Here is an 11,675-nt window from a genome sequence, read left to right as displayed (position 1 = left end):
TACATATATTTTTTAACAACTTAAGTAAAGTTCTGCATCCGCCAGTTTGTACAGCCATACGTCAAAAAATAACGAAGTTAATTTATTGACGCATTGCTTTGAAAGAGTTACTTTTTAACAGTGAGATTTGGCTACTTTTCAATTTTTTTACTGAAACCGGTGGTGAACACTCAAAAAACGGCCCCAAGAGGGGCATAACATGAATGAAAAAAACGGAATAGATTTGAAGTCCAGCGGAGTAGAGGAGTAGATTTCAATTTTTTTCTGATTTTAGTTGAGTCCAAACACTAGTAGGGAACGAATTCTTTACATTTCAACGCTAATGACCCACAGATGGCGGGAAAACACAGGGTTGTATCAGACTTTCGACGTGGTTTCGAGTTGGTTAGCTTTTAACCGTCTCAGTGAAATGGTTAAGTGCTGTCATTTTTATATGGCGAAACTACGCTAAATCAAGTGGGTTATCGGTATAACCAACTCAATAGCCATAACTACGTGGTTAGCTCCGGTAGGGACATGGTATAAGTTCAAATCAAAATAAAGTTGTGTTCCAGATGATTCAGGTTTTTACATGAAGTCGTTCCAGGTGACCACCTCCCATAAGATTTATTAATGGAGAAAACAGCTGTTCCTGCAAATCGTGAATTTCGTGAATATCGTGAAGCATCTGGAACGCAACTTAAGGTGGGATGTGTTTACATTCTCGTATTCTGCAAATTGTTTTAACGATAATTTTGCCAAAAAGCGAAACACAAGCTTAAACTAAGTCATTCCCACGACTGCCGGTTCTACGTACCAGAATGACTCGGGTTTTACCCGACCAAGGGCTCTTGATTCGGCGATCTAACCCCGTTTAGGTCGGCAAAGTATCTCAGAAGTTGCTCGCCCATAGCGCTACATTCGCCACGTATTCTTCTACTCAGGGCTGGCATCGCTGCACCTGCTGTGTATGCCAGAGACGACTACACCATAACTCCACCTCAGTCAATTACAATGCCTGCGATGGGTGGAGTCACCTTAGAGTCTGCTCAGGACAACGGACACATTGCCAGTTTACCACGTCGTACGTGCTCAAACAGAGCAGCCCCCATGGCTAACCTCAGTCCACCTGAGCAGCCTCACACAGTCACCACAGCACAACAACATAATAACACCACAGACCATACAACAGCCACGACAGACCACAGAACACACATAACCGCACCACTACCCACACGCTGCCGCCAACAACCCCTGGTTCCTCCCACAACCTGCACGGTATGTCAGATCATGATATTCCGTAATGTGACATCAGTCAAATGCAACACCTGCCTTGGCTGGTGCCACTTTTGGGCATGCTCAGGTCTGCGTACCACGGGAGATTGGACGAAGGCCCGTGTTGCGCTGCTCGGTCGCAGACCTCAACTGCGACGCCTCCTGCCACCACCACAGGGCGGCAACCATCACAGCAGCGCATACAGCCAACGGCGGTAAGAACACACACATCCCTTCCATCCCACACCACAACGCGTCTCCCGAACCACATTAAGCTCCTTCAATTTAACTGCAACGGGCTACAGAGCAAGATTGAGGAGATAACCGTCTTCATGTGTCGGCATGGTATATTGATAGCTACGGCCCAAGAGACGAAGTTGCACAGGAATTCCACTTTGTTGAATTGTGCCGGGTACAACGTCCACCGTGGAGATCGCGAGCGCGATAATGATGGTGGCTTAGCGTTCATCACGCACCACACCGTGCAGCATCGTCTTATCGAAGCAGACATCGACCTCAGGGATACCACCCTAGAATGTCAGGCGATGTTCATGTGAAAACCGTATGGTAGTAGGTGACTTTAATGCGCACCACGATCTTTGTCACTCAAGCCCTGTCAAACGATCGTAGAGGAACAGGCTTGGCTGAGCAGATAGACGATTCGGCATTCTGCACAATGAACGCCGACGCACCCACCACGATTATGGGTAATTGCAGCAGCTCTCCAGACATCACCATAGTCTGCGCTGGTCTGATAAACAGCATAACATGGCGACCTATGCTGACTTTAGCAACAGACCACCTACCCATAGTCATCTCTATAGGTAAACCAAACGACTTTGCCTCCGCTAAACACCGCACCTATATCAAATTATCTAAAGCTGATTGGAAAGGTTACGCGGAGTTTACTGAAAACACCTTCACTGCGCTTCCCACACCAACCGATGTCCATCTCGGTGAACGTAAGTTTCGCATGGCTGTCACTGCTGCTGCAGCTCGCTTCATACCGGCAGGATCTATAACGGACCCACGTCCAAACTTCCATGCCGAAGCGGCTGTTCTAGCCGATGAGCGTAATAGCCTTCGTCAGGCCGATCCCGCAGATCCCCGTATCAGGGATCTCAACGCGGAGATTCGGAAACTAGTAAACGTACATAAGCGGAAGAAGTGGGAAGAGCATCTGAAGACCTGCGACTTCACCTCTGGTGTGAGTAAGCTTTATTCAACCGTGAGGCCACTGTCCAATCCGACGAAGCACGACGACAGAGTCGAAGTTTCTTTCGGCGACCATGCTTTGTCGGTCCCGGAGCGTTGCGCGAGCTATTTTAGCCGGCAGTTCATACTGCATCCTCCGGTGGACAAAGCCGTCGAGTGACTAGAAGGCTGCACAAACTGCCAACAAGCTGTGCCCCCCTTGCTTTCACTTGCGGTGAAGTTCAGGTGGCCATCGGGAAGGCGAAAGCCTCCAACGCCATGGGTCCCGACGGAATATGCATGCTGATGCTGAAAAAGTTGGGTCCTGCGGAGTAGCGTACCTAACGGAGGTCCTCAATTTGTCTATGGCCACTCTCATCACCCCAGACATCTGGAAGGTAGGGAGAGTGCTCCCACTGCTCAAACCGGGGAAACCTGACAACAAAGGAGATTCTTATCTTATTCCTTTCCCCGGTAGCGAAGACACTCGAGGCCCTGCTGCTCCCGTATTTCACAAACCACTTGACCTCAGCGAAGCATCAGCATGGTTTCCGTAAAGTGCACAGTACAACAACAGCACTTAACGCCATAAACACTCAGATAACTCGTGGTCTTAACCAAGACCGTCCCTGCGAGAGAACGATTCTAGAAGCGTTGGAGTTGTCAAAGGCGTTTGACACCGTCTGCCATTCCACGCTACTAGAAGATATAGAGGCTTCCTCTCTCCCACAGAGGCTCAAACGGTGGTCGGCAAGTTATCTGAGTGGTCGACACTCGTCGGTAATGTTTAGAGAAAAACCGAGTAAACTTAGAAAAATAAAACAGGGAGTTCCACAGGGTGGTGTCCTTTCCGCGCTACTGTTTAACTTTTACATTTCAAAGCTGCCTCAACCACCAGAGGGAGTCTCGATTGTCTCTTACGCCGACGATTGCTCGATCATGGCGACTGGGAATGGAATTGATGACCTGTGTTCGAAAGTAAACGGGTATCCCTCTGAACTTCATCGCTTCTTCACTGCAAAGTGTCTAGCCCTCTCTCCCACGAAATCCTCTGCGACCCTGTTCACAACCTGGACGAAGGAGGTCAGGCTACCGCTGGGAATTCCCGACGATGACACACCAATTCCGACGCTGAATAATCCCAAAATACTCGGAATAATATTCGACAGCCTGCTCTCCTTCTCTGCGCACGCAACCGCTATTGTCAATAAAGTACAGAACCGCAACAAGGTCCTTAAGTCGCTAGCCGGCAGTACTTGGGGAAAAGACAAAGAAGCGTTGCTGGCAACATACAAGGCAATAGGCCGGGCGGATTTAAACTACGCAGCGCCAGTGTGGTCGCCGGGGACTAGTAGGACACAAAGGACGAAGCTACAGACTGTACAGAACACCGCGCTCAGGACAGCGACAGGATGCCTCTTGATGTCGCCTGAACACCACCTGCACGGCGAGGCGCAAATGCTCCCTGTAAAGGAGCATAATATAATGCTCTGCAAGCAGTTCCTGATCGGGAGCCACAGAAGTGGCCACCCAAACAGACAGCTGCTGCAGGGGAGCCCTCGCCTAAGCACGTCAGATGGTATCTATATGAACTGACGGACGAAGCCCATAGGTTCATCAAGCAACCTCTGGACCCGTCAGCTTACCAACTGGCCCTGAACGGCATTCACAGAGAGTCCGTCTCGAGTTATGTAGACTCTAGACCTGTGAATGCCGTTCTAGGCATACCCCCACCGGACATAGACTCGGGAGACTCGAACGACAATAGCCCAACTCCGCTCTGGCTACTGCAGCAGGTTAAACTCCTTCCTGAGTAGATTGAATGAGGATGTGCCAAATGAGTGTCCGGCATTCGGAGAGACCCCACATGACTCGAAACATCTCTTCGCAAGCCCGGAAAACCCGACAACCCTAACGGCTTTGTCCTTGTGGACCGACCCGATAGAAGCTGCACGCTTCCTAGGGCTGCCGTTAGTGGAACTTGACGACAACGACTGAGATATCATCCGATCTGGGCGGGGTTGTTGTAGCCGCTACAACAACGACAACAACTTAACATAAGTAGCTACAACAAAAAAGCACAACGCAGGTATGCACATATTTTCATTTTATTTTCCGAATTCAGTGTTGCGCATTTTTTTCTGTTTTATATGGAAGAAAATATGCAATTCCATTACAAAGCAAAAAAAAAAAATGCCAAAAAACAGCCGTAAGTGGCAAATACTTCAGTCTTAGAATTTTTTATAGAAAAATTTAATGGGCTACAAAACTGCATACTGAAAATCTTTCTAAGAAATCTAATTAAAAAGCTGAAATTTTTTTTTAATTTTTTTAGTATTGCACAAAATTTTAAATATTTATATTCATACGTTTTTTGCTAAAGAATAAGCTATATTAAAACTATAACTAAAGTTAAATAAAAAAAAATCTTGTCGTGCGTTATAATTTTGACACGGGGAGTAAGTTAGTTTTTATTAAGGGTATTCATCAAATCTTATAAATGCATTGTAAACCGTATAAACTTATAATTGTGTAAACCTTATAAATGAACTATCAAAATTTGTATGGAAACTCGTTTACACATTTCTGATAAATTTATCCAGCGATTTTACTGAATAAACTTGATAAACTGAAGACAATGCAACTCTGTCGCAACTCTAGCTATGTTTTCTTAGGCAATAATCGGGATAAAATTTTTGCAGGCAAATTCAACAACGATATGATCCTGACAGAGATCTGGTTCAATTATTATCGCGTCTGTTTGTTTTGTTTCACTGATAATTCGCAAAGTTTGGTATATGTGACAAATGAATTCATACTCAAACAGACATTCTGCCATTGTTTCTTATAACTTGCTTCAAATAAATAGCCTTTATGTTATATGTACATTTATTTAAATAGATATCTCGTAAATATAATTTTTTCCAATTTAGTGAGGTAGTTTCTATAATTTCTTTATCCCCGTGCTAGTAGTATAAAGTTAGTGACACTGCGCTTTAAAACCAAAGAAAACACGACTATTGTCGCATGTGTAAACGAAAACAGAGTGTGGGTCGTTCATGTAACAGAGTGCATAAACTTATAAGATTATCTGCTTGATAAAGTTATCGGTTTAGATGAATACCACTATTATGAATGTTTTTATTAATTTTCGATTTTAACCGCAATGACCGATTAATCGGTTAATTTCTTAGGATTATCGATTAATCAATTAACCGATTAGTCGATTGTTATTGTCTTTTTGCCATTACTACCCATATGACATTATACGATGTCTCCACGCTTCGTAATTCGCTCTCTAAGTAATTCGCTAAGTATTTCCTGAATTACCCTGTTTCCACGCCACACATTAGTAATTCGTTTGGCAGCTGTAGTTGTTGTTGTTGTTGTTGTAGCGGCTACAACAACCCCGGCCAGATCGGCTGATATCTCAGTCGTTGTCGTCGAGTTCCACTAACGGCAGCCCCAAGAAGCGTGCAGCCTCTACGGGGTCGGTCCATAGGGACGACCTCGTTAGGGTTGTGGGGTTTTTCTTGGCATGCGAAGAGATGTTTCGAGTCGTGAGGGGTCTCTACGCATGCCGGACATTCGTTTGGCACATCCGCATTTAACCTACTCAGGTAGGAATTTAGCCTGCTGCAGTAGCCAGAGCGAAGTTGGGCTATTGTTGTCCTGGTCTCCCGAGGCAGATGGAGCTCCGTCGCGTCAATGTCCGGTGTTTGTGTGCCTAGAACGGCATTCACAGGTCTTGAGTCTACATAACTCGAGACTGCGTCCCTGTGAAAGCCGTTCAGGGCCTGTCTGTGAGCTGACGGGTCCAGAGGTTGCTTAATGAAGTCAGTTCATATAGATGCCTCCTGACGTGCCTCGGGGAGGGATCCTCTGCAAGCAGCTGTCTATTTGGGTGGCCACATCTGTGGCTCCCAGCAAGAAACTGCTTGCAGAACATCGTGTTGTGCTCCCTAATTGGGAGTACCTTCGCCTCATCGTGCAGGTGGTGTTCTGGTGACATCAGGAGGCATCCGGTCGCTGTCCTAAGTGCTGTATTTTGTACCATCTGTAGCTTCGTCCTTTGTGTCCTACTAGTCCCCGGCGACCACACTGGCGCTGCGTAGTTTAAATCCGCCCGGCCTATTGCCTTGCATGTTGCCAGCAACGTTTCTTTGTCTTTTCCCCAAGTACTGCCGGCTAGCGACTTAAGGACCTTGTTGCGGTTCTGTACTTTATTGACAATAGCGGTTGCGTGCGCAGAGAAGGAGAGCAGGCTGTCGAATGTTACTCCGAGAATTTTAGGATTATTCACCGTTGGAATTGGTGTGTCATCGACGTGAATTCCTAGCGGTAGCCTGACCTCCTTCGTCCAGGTTGTGAAAAAGGTCGCGGAGGATTTCGTAGGGGAGAGGGCTAGACACTTGGCAGTGAAGAAGCGAGAAAGTTCAGAGAGATATCCGTTTACTTTCGAACACAGGTCATCAATTCCATTCCCAGTCGCCATGATCGAGCAGTCGTCGGCGTAAGAGACAATCGAGACTCCCTCTGGTGGTTGAGGCAGCTTTGAAATGTAAAAGTTAAAAAGTAGTGGGGAAAGGCCACCACCCTGTGGAACCCCCTGTTTTATTTTCCTAAGTTTGCTCGATTTGTCTTTGCCGACCACCGTTTGAGCCTCTGTGAAAGAGAGGAGGCCTCTATATCTTCTAGTAGCGTGGAATGGTAGACGGTGTCAAACGCCTTTGACAAGTCCAACGCTACTAGAATCGTTCTTTCACAGGGACGGTTTCGGTTAAGGCCGCGAGTTATCTGAGTGTTTATGGCGTTAAGAGCTGTTGTTGTACTGTGCACTTTACGGAAACCATGCTGATGCTTCGCTGGGGTCAAGTGGTTTGTGAAATACGGGAGTAACAAGGCCTCGAGTGTCTTCGCTACCGGGGAAAGGAGTCTCATCGGACGATAAGAATCTCCTATGTAGGCAGGTTTTCCCGGTTTGAGCAGTGGGACCACTCTCCCCACCTTCCAGATGTCTGGCATGATGAGAGTGGCTATAGACAAATTGAGGACCTCCGTTAGGTACGCTACCCCCGCAGGACCCAAATTTTTCAGCATCAGCATGCATATTCCGTCGGGACCCATGGCTTTGGAGGCTTTCGCCTTCCCGATGGCCACCTGAACTTCACCGCAAGGGGGGCACAAGTTGTTGGCAGTTTGTGCAGCCTTCTGGTCACTCGACGCTTGGCTTTGTCCACCGGAGGATGCAGTATGAACTGCCGGCTAAAATAGCGCGCGCATCGCTCCGGGTCCGACGAAGCATGGTCGCCGAAAGTAATTTCGACTCTGTCGTCGTGCTTTGTTGGATTGGACAGTGACCTCACGGTTGACCAAAGCTTGCTCACACCAGAGGGGAAGTTGCAAGTCTTCAGATGCTCTTCCCACTTCTTCCGCTTATGTACGTTTACTAGTTGCCGAATCTACGCGGTGAGATCCCTGATACGGGGATCTCCGGGATCGGCCTGACGAAGGCTGTCACGCTCACCGGCTAGAACAGCCACTTCAGCAGGGAAACATGGGCGTGGTAATCCTTGTGGGTGCGTCGTCGTTCATTTTGCAGAATGTCGAATCTTCTATCTGCTCAGCCAAGTCAGTTCCTCTACGGTCCTTTGACAGGCTTGAGTGCCAGAGATCGTGGAGCGCATTAAAGTCGCCTGGTACCATACGGTTTTCACCTTTGAGGAGCGCACCTATGTCAGGGTGATATCCTACCGGCCAGCAGGTGACAGGGGGTATATAAACGTTAAATATTTCGAGCTCAACATCGCCTGACCGGATAGCAATGCCCTGACATTCTAGGGTGGTATCCCTGCGGTCGATGTCTGCTTCAATAAGACGATACTGCACGGTGTGGTGCGTAATGAACGCTAAGCCTCCACCATTATCTCGCTCGCGATCTCGACGGTGCACGTTGTACCCGGCGCAATTCAACAGTGTTGAATTGCTGTGCAACTTCGTCTCTTGGACCGCAGCTATCAATATGCCATGCCTTCTTCTGAAGCCCGTTACAGTTAAATTGAAGCAGCTTCATGTGGTTTGGGAGACGTGTGGTGATGCGGGGTGTGAGGGATGTGTGTGGTCGTGCCGCAGTTGGCTGTGTGCGCTGCTGAGGTGGTTTCCGCGCTGTGGTGGTGGCGGGAGGCGTCGCAGTTGAGGTCTGCGATCGAGAAGCGCAACACGGGCCCTCGAATTTCCTCGTCCAATCTCGCGTGGTGCGCAAACCTGAGCATACCCTAAAGTGGCACCAGCCAAGGCAGGTGTTGCACTTGACTGATTTCACATTACGGAATATCCTGGTTCGACGTACCGTGCAGATTGTAGGAGGAACCAGGAGTTGTTGGCGGCGGCGTGTGGGTGGTGGTGTGGTTGTGTGTGTTCTATCGTCTGTAGCCGTGTGGTGTGGTCTATTGTGTTATGTTGATGTGCTGTGGTGTTTTTGTGGGACTGCTCAGGTGGACTGGGGTTAGCCGTGGAGACTGCTCTGATAGAGCAGCAGGGGGCCACGTACGACGTGGTCCACTGCTGATGTGTCCGTAATCCTGAGCAGACTCTAAGGTGACTCCACCCCTCGCAGGCATTACACTCGGCTGAGGTGGAGTTGTGGTGTAGTCGTCTCTGTCATAGCAGGTGTAGGTTTCTGACCCTGGGTTTGACTCGATGCCAGCCCTGAGTAGGAGAAAACGTAGCGATTGTAGCCCTATGGACGAACAACTTCTGAGATACTTCGCCGACTTAAACGGGGTTAGATCGCCGAAACAACAGCCCTTGGTCGGGTAAAACCCGAGTCATTCCGGTACGTAGAACCGGCTGTCGTGGGAATGTGTAGTTCTTGTTCTTGTTCTTCGCTATTTATTATTATTTTTGTGTACTGCAAATATCGAATATGGAGCTAAAATTTAAGTTATCATCAACAATTTTAATATATATAGAGAATATTTTCTTAATATTATTCTACAACTAGAAAAAGTGCCAGCAAATGGGACCAGGCCGGCGAAAACTTCGATACATTTCCGATAAATATTAGGGAAGGCACCGATTCGTTCGTAATTCGCATGGTAACTCGATCTGAATCACCTAGAATTGAGGTAATTCGCCCTCAAAATTTTGTATGGCGAATTACGTAATTCGGAAGGTAATTGGCAAGACGGATGACGAATGGGAGAGCGAATTACGAATAAGAGAGCGAATTACGGTGCGTGGAAACATCGTATTAGAGCTTTGGAAATATCGATTGGACTCTCGAGAGTATCGAGAGTTTTATAAGCACTATTGTTTTTTTAATGAAATTCAGTGCTCATTGACCGATATCTTCGAACCCCTTAACGGTATCTGGCTGAACAGAATGGCTGCGTTCATAAGACGTAGCTGTTTAGCTCATCTGCTACGAAACTGCTGGCAACTGTTGAACCCAACAATTACGTCTTAGAAACGGCTTGATGAATATGCTGCCAAATGAACAGCTGATAAATGTAAACAAATGAAATTGCAGCAAATAGAGATAGTTGCGCCGATACTATTTAGAATTCAACGCTGAGCCGCCGCTGTGTTGAAAAAAAATCGTTCAATGTTACAATGAGTTAAACAGTGTAAAATTATATAGCAAACATCTTAAAAACATATATTTTGAAACGTAGTATTATTAGAAACTATTTTAGTTACTTTATCACGACAGTAATATAAAATACAATAAATTTGTTTGCAACTGCCACCTAACAAAGCGGCGTTAAATTTAATATAAGCGGCGTAAGTCTTTTCGATCAGCTGTTTAGGTTAAGCCCAACAAGTTGAGTTCAGGTAGCGTAAATATTTTCCGCTGGAAAAAATGGCGGAAAGTTGCCAACTGTTGGGCTGAGCGTAACTACTCAACTCTGCGTTTCTAAGACAACAGCTACGACTTATGAACGCGCCCAATGTAGTACCACAGCCACAAGCTATTTCGCAAGCTACATCCGCTACATAAGCATTAATACGCCATAACCACAGCTACATATTGTGGGAAGTTTAGAGCATTTAAGCTGATGCCAGATAAAACTTTGTAGCTTTGCGCGACATATTTACTACTTTTATACGAAAGCTATTTGCAAATAAAAATAATTCGCAAATACCTAACTCACTGTTTATTCGATGGTGAAAAATTCTTTTTAATATTGCCTGATCATAAAAAGGCAATGATATGACCATCGAAAAAGAAAATAAAGTTAAAAATGGCAGCGTCTTGATTATAAAAAGGTAATAAGATGACCATCGAAAAATAAAATATGTAAACCTAAGAATGGCGGCGTCTTGCGCTTATTTGCAAATAGTACAACTGTGGGCGTAGCCAGGTAGGGGCAGGGGGGTGCTCCAGCTGCCCCCCTAACTTTCAAATTTTCCTTATATATATAAAATAGTACCCTAAAATGCCAGCTTAATAGGGTCGAGCCCCCCCCCCTAAATTTCATTCTGGCTACGACGATGAGTACTACTAATCAATACTTATTTGCGTGATTTAGTTATTTGCAAATAAAAAATTAAGTCAGCGTTTATAAGGCAAATTTTACCATTTTGCAAATTGTTATTTGCAAATAATACGTGCGTATAAACTTAATAATTTATAACTTTGCCAGGAAAGCGCCACACGCAAAAGGTATGCCACAATGAACGCCAAGAAAACAATTTTGTATCGCTTTTTTACTCGTCAAAGTTGCCGTGGACTTTATATATTTTGCTTTAAAATTATCAGCAATGTAATTAAGTTTTATGTTTCTGCATAAAAACTCGAATTTGGACGAAACAAAATAAATATTAAACCGGCTGAGTGTCAGAGCGCGCAAAAAGATGGGAGTTTACCATTTTTTCGCTTCGCGTTGCAGCTTCATCGATTTATGTGGCATGATTTGTGCATTTTCATACAATTCATCTTATCTGTCAAAGCGAAGCTGTCACGAAAAGCGAAGCAAAAGTTTTATGTGGCATCAGCTTTAGAATACTTTAGCTTTAGACGGCTCTTGCTACATACTACAGCCTAATCAGGAAATTATCTAGGTGGGCTTTCAACCCCCAAAATTGGTCAGAATTTTGGAAAGGGGGTACCATTAGACGCGTCTGGACCCCAATAACAAGAATTCGGAAGGGGAAATTAACTTTTTTTGACCCGATCAAAAGTTATGGAACACATCAAGATAACCAACCGTTCAGTAATGGGA

Source organism: Rhagoletis pomonella, unplaced genomic scaffold, assembly GCF_013731165.1.
Source record: "Rhagoletis pomonella isolate Grant_MI unplaced genomic scaffold, Rhpom_1.0 Rhpom_scaffold_00001, whole genome shotgun sequence".
In the NCBI taxonomy this organism is placed as follows: domain Eukaryota; kingdom Metazoa; phylum Arthropoda; class Insecta; order Diptera; family Tephritidae; genus Rhagoletis; species Rhagoletis pomonella.
Note: the sequence above shows the minus strand (reverse complement) of the source record.